The sequence below is a fragment of the Pocillopora verrucosa genome, chromosome 6 (assembly GCF_036669915.1).
Source record: "Pocillopora verrucosa isolate sample1 chromosome 6, ASM3666991v2, whole genome shotgun sequence".
NCBI classification, from domain to species: Eukaryota; Metazoa; Cnidaria; class Anthozoa; order Scleractinia; family Pocilloporidae; genus Pocillopora; species Pocillopora verrucosa.
The window spans coordinates 4,121,328-4,130,321 of record NC_089317.1 but is presented as its reverse complement, the minus strand read 5'-3'; the positions used below and the strand labels follow the sequence as shown (position 1 = coordinate 4,130,321).

General features: G+C 36.5%; 1 pseudogene; it reads left to right on the top strand.

Annotated features, from left to right (window-relative positions):
* The first annotated feature begins 1,882 nt into the window (after nt 1-1,882).
* Nucleotides 1,883-8,451, top strand: LOC131779988 (uncharacterized; annotated as a pseudogene).
* Nucleotides 8,452-8,994: the final 543 nt, after the last annotated feature.

Here is an 8,994-nt window from a genome sequence, read left to right as displayed (position 1 = left end):
CAGTTGTAAATGCATTTTGACCCTCTCGATGAGCAGTTTGGTGTACAGTTAAACATGATTTATTTCTGTGTGATTTGTTGAGGACCGACATCTTTCAGTGTACCAATCTCAATCAGCGAAATAGACCAGTTTGTGCGCACGTATACACTATAGTACATGAAGAAGCCTAGAACTTAAGAGAAGTCAGTAATTTTCAAGAATCCGGCGACACAAGCGAAAATTAAACTTTTTTTATTTGCTCCAAAAGACCCTTTTGGTGAATTGTTTTCAAAAATAATATTCAAAAGTTCCAGCGAGTTTTTATTTTGGCAAAAAATACGAAAGTTCGAAATCGGCCAAAACGTACCTAATTTGCATAATTTATATCGGGCTTTCAGTGCATTTTCACAACGCTCGTACTAGACAACGAAAAATTATCTTGGATTCATTTTTTTCATCCCTTGGAATAACTCTCCAACTATATTTCCTCTCCAACTAAACTTTCTTTCGTTTGTAACCACCCGCGTAAAGTACATTATATTTTGTATTCCGTTTGTACGCTGAATTTTGCCATATTTCAGACGACCATAACATCGGGGGTATACGAATGTACATAAAATAAAAGAGCTCTTTTCAACGATCAATTCTTCATGTTTCTCATATAAAAACATTATTTTTGGCCCGTGAAAAGCGAGCGCGCCAGACCAAAATATACAGCGTGCATTTTCACGGAGTTCGGCTATTTTCTTTGCTGTATTCCCATTGCAGATCACACGCTATTGGCACAAAACTCGAAGTGTTTGGTCTCTACTTCTGTTTTGATTCATTTAAATCTATCAATTTTAACTTAAAAATTACCCTACCTTTATTGTTAAGGGAACAAACCACTGTTTTAGGTAAAGTTTTTGAGTTTATTTTTCTCGAGTGCTAAATAAACAAATCGTTGTTTATAAAGATACCAACTCTGTCGACGTGTTTTTGGCTGAAATTGGCCCGTCGCTTATATTGTTCTTTAATTTATAATCTATCCCACTGGCATAACTTTAGAACAAATTACAGGTAACTATAAATGTTGTTGTAAATACGTGAGTGTGAGCTAAATAAAATCTTCGCATACATAAAATGTTCGAAACATGTAGCTGTCGCAAGAAAATACTTGCTTGTGTCTGAACCTCGTGTATACATTCGGTGTTTTGCTCGGTTGCTTTTATAGATTTCTACTAATGTCACTGTAATGAAAAGAGCATGTTTGTGTAGCCCAGCTGTTTAGCTACATTTTCAAATTAACTCTAGGTTGGAATTCTATTTGAAAAGATTGTCGAAGAAATCTGAGAAATAATGCAACATATTCCATCTCAGACACTGATTCATGGATTACCGTAGTAGACCACTTTCTAACCCTGCAGAGAAATTATTCTCATGCAACATATAGAGAAATGCACTTATGTATATGTAGTCCATGTTTTTGAAGTAGATTATATCTGCAGGTCTCAGATTCCCCAGCTAAAGGTATCCTGAATCAATTTCCACAACGCAAATACAGTTGGTTGGTGAGGTAACCCGCCTAGGTGGGGTAAGTCACCTGTCCATATAATTTCTTACTTTATTTTGATCACGTTTACAAGATAGGTGGGGTGACCTGCTTAGGTATGAGGTTCTTTTACGGACAAAATATCGAACATGGATACATTAATGTAAAATTAAATAAATCAATTTCATCCGGAATACATCGATTTTGGATGTCATACATCGATGTTGTGCAGCATACATCGCTTTCCTGACTCATTCATGCGTGACCTTATATAACTAAAAATGTTCAATAAAACTAAAAGATGAGGAAGCGGAAATAGAAATGACCGGAAGTCAGATTAAACAAGAAGCCCCGGAAACTAACACTTTCAAAATGGCTGAAATAGAGGCAGATGATCAGTGAAGTTTGAGAAGCACTATGCAAGGTGCACGGATTTGGCTGCCCAACATGGTTGATTTCTACTTCGAGATACTTACTTTGCGTTGTTAAGCAGACGATTCTCGCCAAGGTAGAGTCATTGATTTACCATATACTTTTCACCTCGATTCCTGAAACTACTAGCGAGGAAATAGTGTCTTTAGTGCCAAATTGTTAAACTACGTAGCTTAGTGCTTCGGTCAGCACTTCCCGTTTGTTGGAAAACAGGTTCATATTTTCGAATCCATTGGGAATTTTAATAGTTGATATGTTTACATTCACCAGTGTTTGAGGTTGAATCCGTTATTTGTTTCCATATTGCTTAATTTGGTTGGATTCGCTAGGCTGGATTTAAACATGTTAGAGTTGGTCTCTTGGAACTAAAGACGCGTACGAAAAACATGCTTATCATCGGACAAATTTTCGGAAAATTTTCAGGCTTTGACGGGCAACGAACAACTGACTTTGGATGCCAGCATCGATGGAAAATTTATATAACTCAGAACGTAGTTTGGATTCGATCCACAAACAATGCAGTTACAGTTATACAATTCCTGCGAGGTTAAACTGAATATGCATCGTGTGAAAGAAATGTTATTGATCTTCCCTTGCGCGTAAGTTTAATGTGGATTTTCTCTATATACGAAAGCTAATCAAGCTGCCTCACAGCAGATGATGTTTGTTACTGCTAACTTCAACTTGAAAAGTTTGAACATTGAGCATTTGAGCATGAAAGTTGTGTAGTCACAAACAATATTTATCAAGGAGATAACTTTCATGGAATCAGAAACAAAACATTGATGTTTCTTTATTTACACTATGAAAACGGCAAGTGATTGTATCTTTGCTGTCAGTGAATATACCTACAGTCTTTGAAATGGAGTATATGCAGACCAACAAAGAAACCTTTGAAACACTTTTCCTCTTATAGCACCATGCTGCATTGCTTGCCCAAAAAATAATTGTTTTGAGTTTATTTTCAAAGGGGATATACCATCAAATTAGTAATTGTTTTAAGAGCATGTGAATGTGGCTTGTGAAAAATTTGCAAAATTTTTGCAATTTCCAATTTTTGGTGGCAGTCGCATCTAACTGGTATCCTGTGACCAAAACTTCATTGATTGACACATACATCAATCACAAACCCATAAAGAAAAATTCTTGCACAAATTACTGGGCAAGAATATATTGTCGTCAAATGATTATCTTCACAGCTTTCAGGTTTTAATGGAATCTTGCATTTCTTTCAGAGCAAAACAACATAGCAATTTTTTTACATTGTTGGTAGTCACTATCAGCAGGCTTCTATGCAGCTAGTATCAGATTTTAGACATAGAAGGCAAAGACTTCGCTCAAATAGAGCTTGCTTTTGAAACTGTCCTTAGTTGAGGTCTCTGCGTCTGGCAGAGTAATGGTTTCGAGATTGGGACCATGTATTGTGTCCTGCCATCACATGCCCCAAATTACACTAGCAGACCACAGTGTATTTTTCCAGCTTAAATTTTATCTAGACATGCATGTCTCACATACAATGACAGCTAAATGGTTAAAAAAAAAGCAACATGGCTCTTTTGAAGATTAGGAGAATTTTGGTGATCTGCAAAAATTTGGCAAGTTTTTAAAATTGGGGGCTGTACTTATTTTATGCAACTTGTTGACAGATTTTTGACTTAAACAAACAAAAAAGCTCTAGTGTGACCTAGGCCTATATTTAATAAGAAAGGAGTGTGATCTTAGGAGAGCATCATACTATTTTTTGCCAGTGATGAACATTGCCATTTCCTAACAACAGTGGGTGACATATATATTGTTGCCTATGGTCAGTGTATTGGACTCTGGGTCCAGAGGTCTGGGTTCAAGACCTGCCTGAGTCAATGAGTTTTGTTCTTGGGCAAGACACTTTACTCTCCCCATGCCTCTCTCCACCCAGGGGTATAAATGGGTACTGGTGAATTGTTAGGGAAGCCTGATGAAATGCTGGTTGGGGGGGGGGACCTTGTGATGGACTGGCATCCCATCCAGGGGGGAGTTGTTATTATTGTATTAGCTTTATGCTAAGGAAACCAAGACGAGCTCCTTCTACAGGGGGCCAATAGGCTTGAGTACAGACTCTTTTTTTGCTACCAAGAACAGTAACTGATCTCACAGGGTGCTTCAAAACTTTTCTGAAATTTTGAGGGATGTTAGAGGAAAATCTTGTGGCGAAAAACATGGAAACTTCTTTTCATCATGGCCATGGAAATTTATTTCTCTTCACAGAACAGTAAATACAAAACCAAAATTGCTTGGAATTAAGTATTGCAAATTGCATGGTAAATATGTGGTTGACATGTATAAATGGCTGAGAGGCAGAAATAATCTCTTTTGTTTATGACAAATGAAAGCTGTTTTATAAGTTTGATCACTCAAGAGACTTTTTTGGATTAGAAATAATCTTTAATGGATAAAAAGAATCTAATTGAAATGAACAGTAGCATGTTTTTTTATGGAAAATCTAAACAGATGTAATAAGTCTTTAGAAGAACAGTGCATTTTGTTAAGAACTATACATTACTCTGAGGGTTTTACAGAATTGTGTGGGTCCCTGCCCCATCTGCCTTTTTAACCCTTAACACCCTAAGATATTGGTATTCATATTCTCCGCTCTGTTCTCTTTACATTCCCTGTGATACTGACAAGGAGAATTTGTTTGACAATCAGGAACTTCTTAAATTTGTGATCATTTCCTTTATTCTTGTGACCTCTACAATTTATTCATGAGTGATACTGTGAGGAGAAATTAGAAGTCAATCACTCTTAGGGGTTGAAGGGTTAAAATGGAAGACACATTACACTTGTTGTATAAATTTTTCAGGTGACAATAAATTCAATGTTAAGTATGTGGAATGACATTTTGGCTCTGGGAAGTTCAAATAATGACTTTTGTGTGTATATTTCTTTTCAGAAGACATGTCCTCATGACCTTTGCCAATCCATCGAATCCTTCTACCAAAGGAACCTCCAACTATGCTCAGCTGTGTCGTCTTCTTGTTGAAGTAGGATCACATGTGTTAAAGGAGATCTTTGACAGGGTATGTCCACCAGAAAAACTTCACACAGTTCTGACAAATCCCACAAACTGTGCCAAATTACAAACACTTCGAAAGAAGAGAGTCCTGTGTACTTCCCAGAGGCGCAAATTGTATCCTGCTGTCAAATGGTCAATTTCCTCAGAGAACTTTGACAGCTCCCTGCTGCTATTACTTCTGAGGAATATCTTTGGTCTAACTCTCCCTCCCTCTAGCTGGCCAAGATGACCTTCCTTTGGTAACAGACACCACTCCAGCGGCTGACATCTCTCGCATCACGATCCTCAGAGACAGAGTTTACAGTCATGTTACCAGTGGTTCAGTTGATGATCCAACTTTCAGTTCCTACTGGAATGACATCAAAGACACCTATCAGCGGATTGGAGGGGCCCGCTATCAGGATGTTATCAATGATCTTAAAACTGATTGCATGGATGCTGATATTGAGAAAGACTACCAGGAGCTTTTCAGAGAGTGGCTGAAGGATGAAGACTGTGTCACAGATAAATCACATGAAGATGAAATGGTAAAAAAGGCCAGGAAGGAAGATGACCTAGAGGGTTCCATTGAGATATATGAACAAAATTTAGGAAAGGAAGGTTTGTGTGATTTACTTATGTTAATTTTAAGTTTTAACTTAATATTTGTCTCTTTTGTGTGATTAATGTTAGATATATAGTGGGTCATGAAATAAAAGAAATTACCTCCAAAATTTCTGTGTGGAAATTGGTATACTGTATATGTAAGTAAAGTTTTGTGTTTTTTTTCTTGATGTTATGAACGAAGTTTACAAAAAAATTCATACATGTTGTCAAAATATAATTCTGTGCCCAAGGTGATAGATTTAAAGCCTGATTATTTGAGTGAAAGATGCAACTCAGTGAATGACACAACCATGCAAACTCAGAGAAAAAAGGGTAGCACTCAGAGGTGTTTTTTTTTTCTTCAAGTATGTCTGACAGTGTGTAATTTTGTACTGTTTAATCAGTTAGTGTGAACTTGAAATGTTTTATGCAGGGTCAAGGATGCATTGACCTAATTGTTATTCATAACTAGTTTTCTTTTCTTTTTCTTCATTATCTTTTGATTTTTGTTTCGGATCTGCGTATAAATTCTAATAAATGAATGGAAACAAACAAAAAAAAGAAATACTACATTCTTCTTTTTTAGAGACAGCAATGATGCCAAGGGAAACTACATCAGCACAAAATGCAAGCCCACCAGAGCTCAATGTTTCACTTCCATTGATGAGTGATCTTCCTGAAACCTCTTTTACTTGGAACAATGTTGAACTTCCTGTTGATATTCTTTTATTAATAGTGGAGGACTGTGAGTTCTTAAGTTGCTTTGCCTACCTGAGGGAACCCTTTAAGAGTTCTCACATCAGTACTGGCCCTGTGTACTTTGGGTGCATGGGTGATGATCAAGGAAAGAAAATGAAAATTGTATTGATGAGGTGCTGCAAAGGTCCTGGTGTTCCTGGGGGTTCTTTGTCTGTTTCAAAAGATGCCATCTTGCTACTGAGACCCAAGGCTATTTTTTCTGTTGGTGCCTGCAGTGGTTTGAACAGCAAAAAGGTCAAGTTAGGAGATGTGGTTGTTTCAGCAAAGCTGATAACAGCTGCGCACAAAACTCCCCCTAGTAGAGATATTGGTAAGCTGATGCAAACATGTGGCTGATGGGTGGAAGGCACCTTTACAAAATGCTGATGAATATAATGCCAAAGTGCACTGTGATGGAGTGGTTCTGAGTATCTTGGAGGCAAACAGAGATATGATTAGGAAACACCCTGAGGCAATTGCAGTTGAAATGGAAGGTGGAGGTGAGAATCATAATAATTCAAATAATTGATGAGCCAAGGACTTTAGCATTTGAAGCAAGAGTTTTGAAAAAGACTGCCCTGGTATTGTCTCTGCTGGTCCAAGAAATAGCATATACCATAATTATAGCATGCGAAATTTGTGGAAATTATATCTTGCATAATAATAGTAAATTTGTGTTTGACTGGGGTTGAAGATTGTTTAGCAGGTGGAGGTGACTGAGACTTCTGCTGTCTTCTAAATTGAATGTGCTCCATCAGGATGTCATGAATTGTCTTAAATTTGTCATCTGAAAAATGTAGAAAGTATTTTGTTGAATAGTTTGAGAGTTGAGGAATAACTATCAGTCCCTGTTAACCCTGAAACTCCCATGAGTGACCAAGACAGAATTTCTCCTTACAGTATCAATATGATATCAAGTAGATACAACTATATTACTGTAAGTAATGGGAAAAGAAAAAGAAAATGTCAATTAGGAAATTATTGGGTGATCCAAAACCAAATTCTCCCAACTACGCCACCTGTAACATCATAGGAATTGTACGACAGACACTAAAGAGAATTACCAAAGAGATCTTAGGAGTGAAATGTTGAAAGTTACTTATGAAACAAGGTGTACAATTTTTTTTAAAGTACTGATTGAAAAAAATTAGATTTTGTTGCTAACTAATGTCTTTCTGGGATGTGCATTTTTACAAACAGCTAGAGTGTGAATCTTTTTAAGCTTTCATCGAACAATTATTTTAAGGATTCTACCAAAATTAGCAATATAATTAACAGACATGAGTGTTTTTTTTCTTTAAGGAGTGTATGCAGCAGCCCATGATTTTAAGACAGAATGGGTGGTAGTCAAGGGCATTAAAGACTTTGTAGATGAAATGAAGTCTTCAAGTAAGAAATGGAAACGAATTGCCTGTGTGATGGCAGCATCTGTTGTGGCCAACATTTTGAATGATCCAGTCATATTCCAAGATTGGCCTCACTTTAATGCAGGTATTGCTTCCTGTCTCAATCTTGTCTTTTTACAAGGATAGGTCTGACTTAGATCTAAGTTCCCATAGCATATTCTTGTATGGATTACAAATCAAGATCATTTATTCAGTAACAATTTACAAATAGAGAAATAAGTTACCCTTATTTTAAGTTTATGTATTAGTAAGTTTAACAAGGCCTCTTAAGGTGGTGGCAGAAAAAACTTGTAGTTAAATCAAGTGATGCTGATGAATGACAATTCACTTCATGAGCCAGGTGAATATGCCTGTTTTCTATAGTTAGCTTGGTTTATGTAACACAACCAGAAAATGGAAAATTCGGAGGCCAATGACATCTGCCATTTAGTGATTTGAAGTGATTTGATATATGTTCCTGGGCAAATTAAGCAACACATCAAATTGTTTTAAACTAAGAACAGAGAATTATCCAGTACTGCATGTGCGACTGTATTTTGATGTTGATACTTAATTGAATGCACAGGGAAGTGATAACTGCCAGCACATATACATGTATTTACAGTTTTTTTTTTCTGTTGTTGTTGTTGTTTTTTACCCATTTTTGGAACCTGACATAATATTAGTTGAGATGAATGAATCAGATTGTAAGTAAACTTCTTAAGTAAATTGGTTTAAAGAGACAACACTTCTTTTTGTTTATTATTTAATTTAGGTGCCAATGAATTGCCTTCTCAAGGTGAGTCCTACATGTTTTGATGAGTGTAATACTTAATAGTGAAATAATAAATGTAATAATAGTGAACATGTGAATGGTAACGATAAACAGTGAACTTATTTGCGACTATTTGAACTACTGTTATTAAATGTTGACAAGTAAAGACGATTTTGAAGGGTGGATCCAGGATTTTTATATAGAAGGGGGTCACAATTTTTGTTCAGAAAACACAGAAATTTTGTGTTTTTTCTGAAACCACAGTAGGCCAAGACCTATATCTGGAACGGTAATTGTTAGTTGCTCCATGTTGGATGGTGATATGTGATCCTGTTGTTTCAAGAATTTGGGTGTCAGACAAGTGGATCTGACGCCACCACCGATTTTTAACCATTATAGGGTCCCTGAGTTGGGGCTCTGATATCCAATACTGGAATTGTTTCTCTGTCAGACACTAGACTTTGAAATTTACATTCAAGACTAAGCTTCTAAAGGTTAGAACTATGTGTGGTATTAA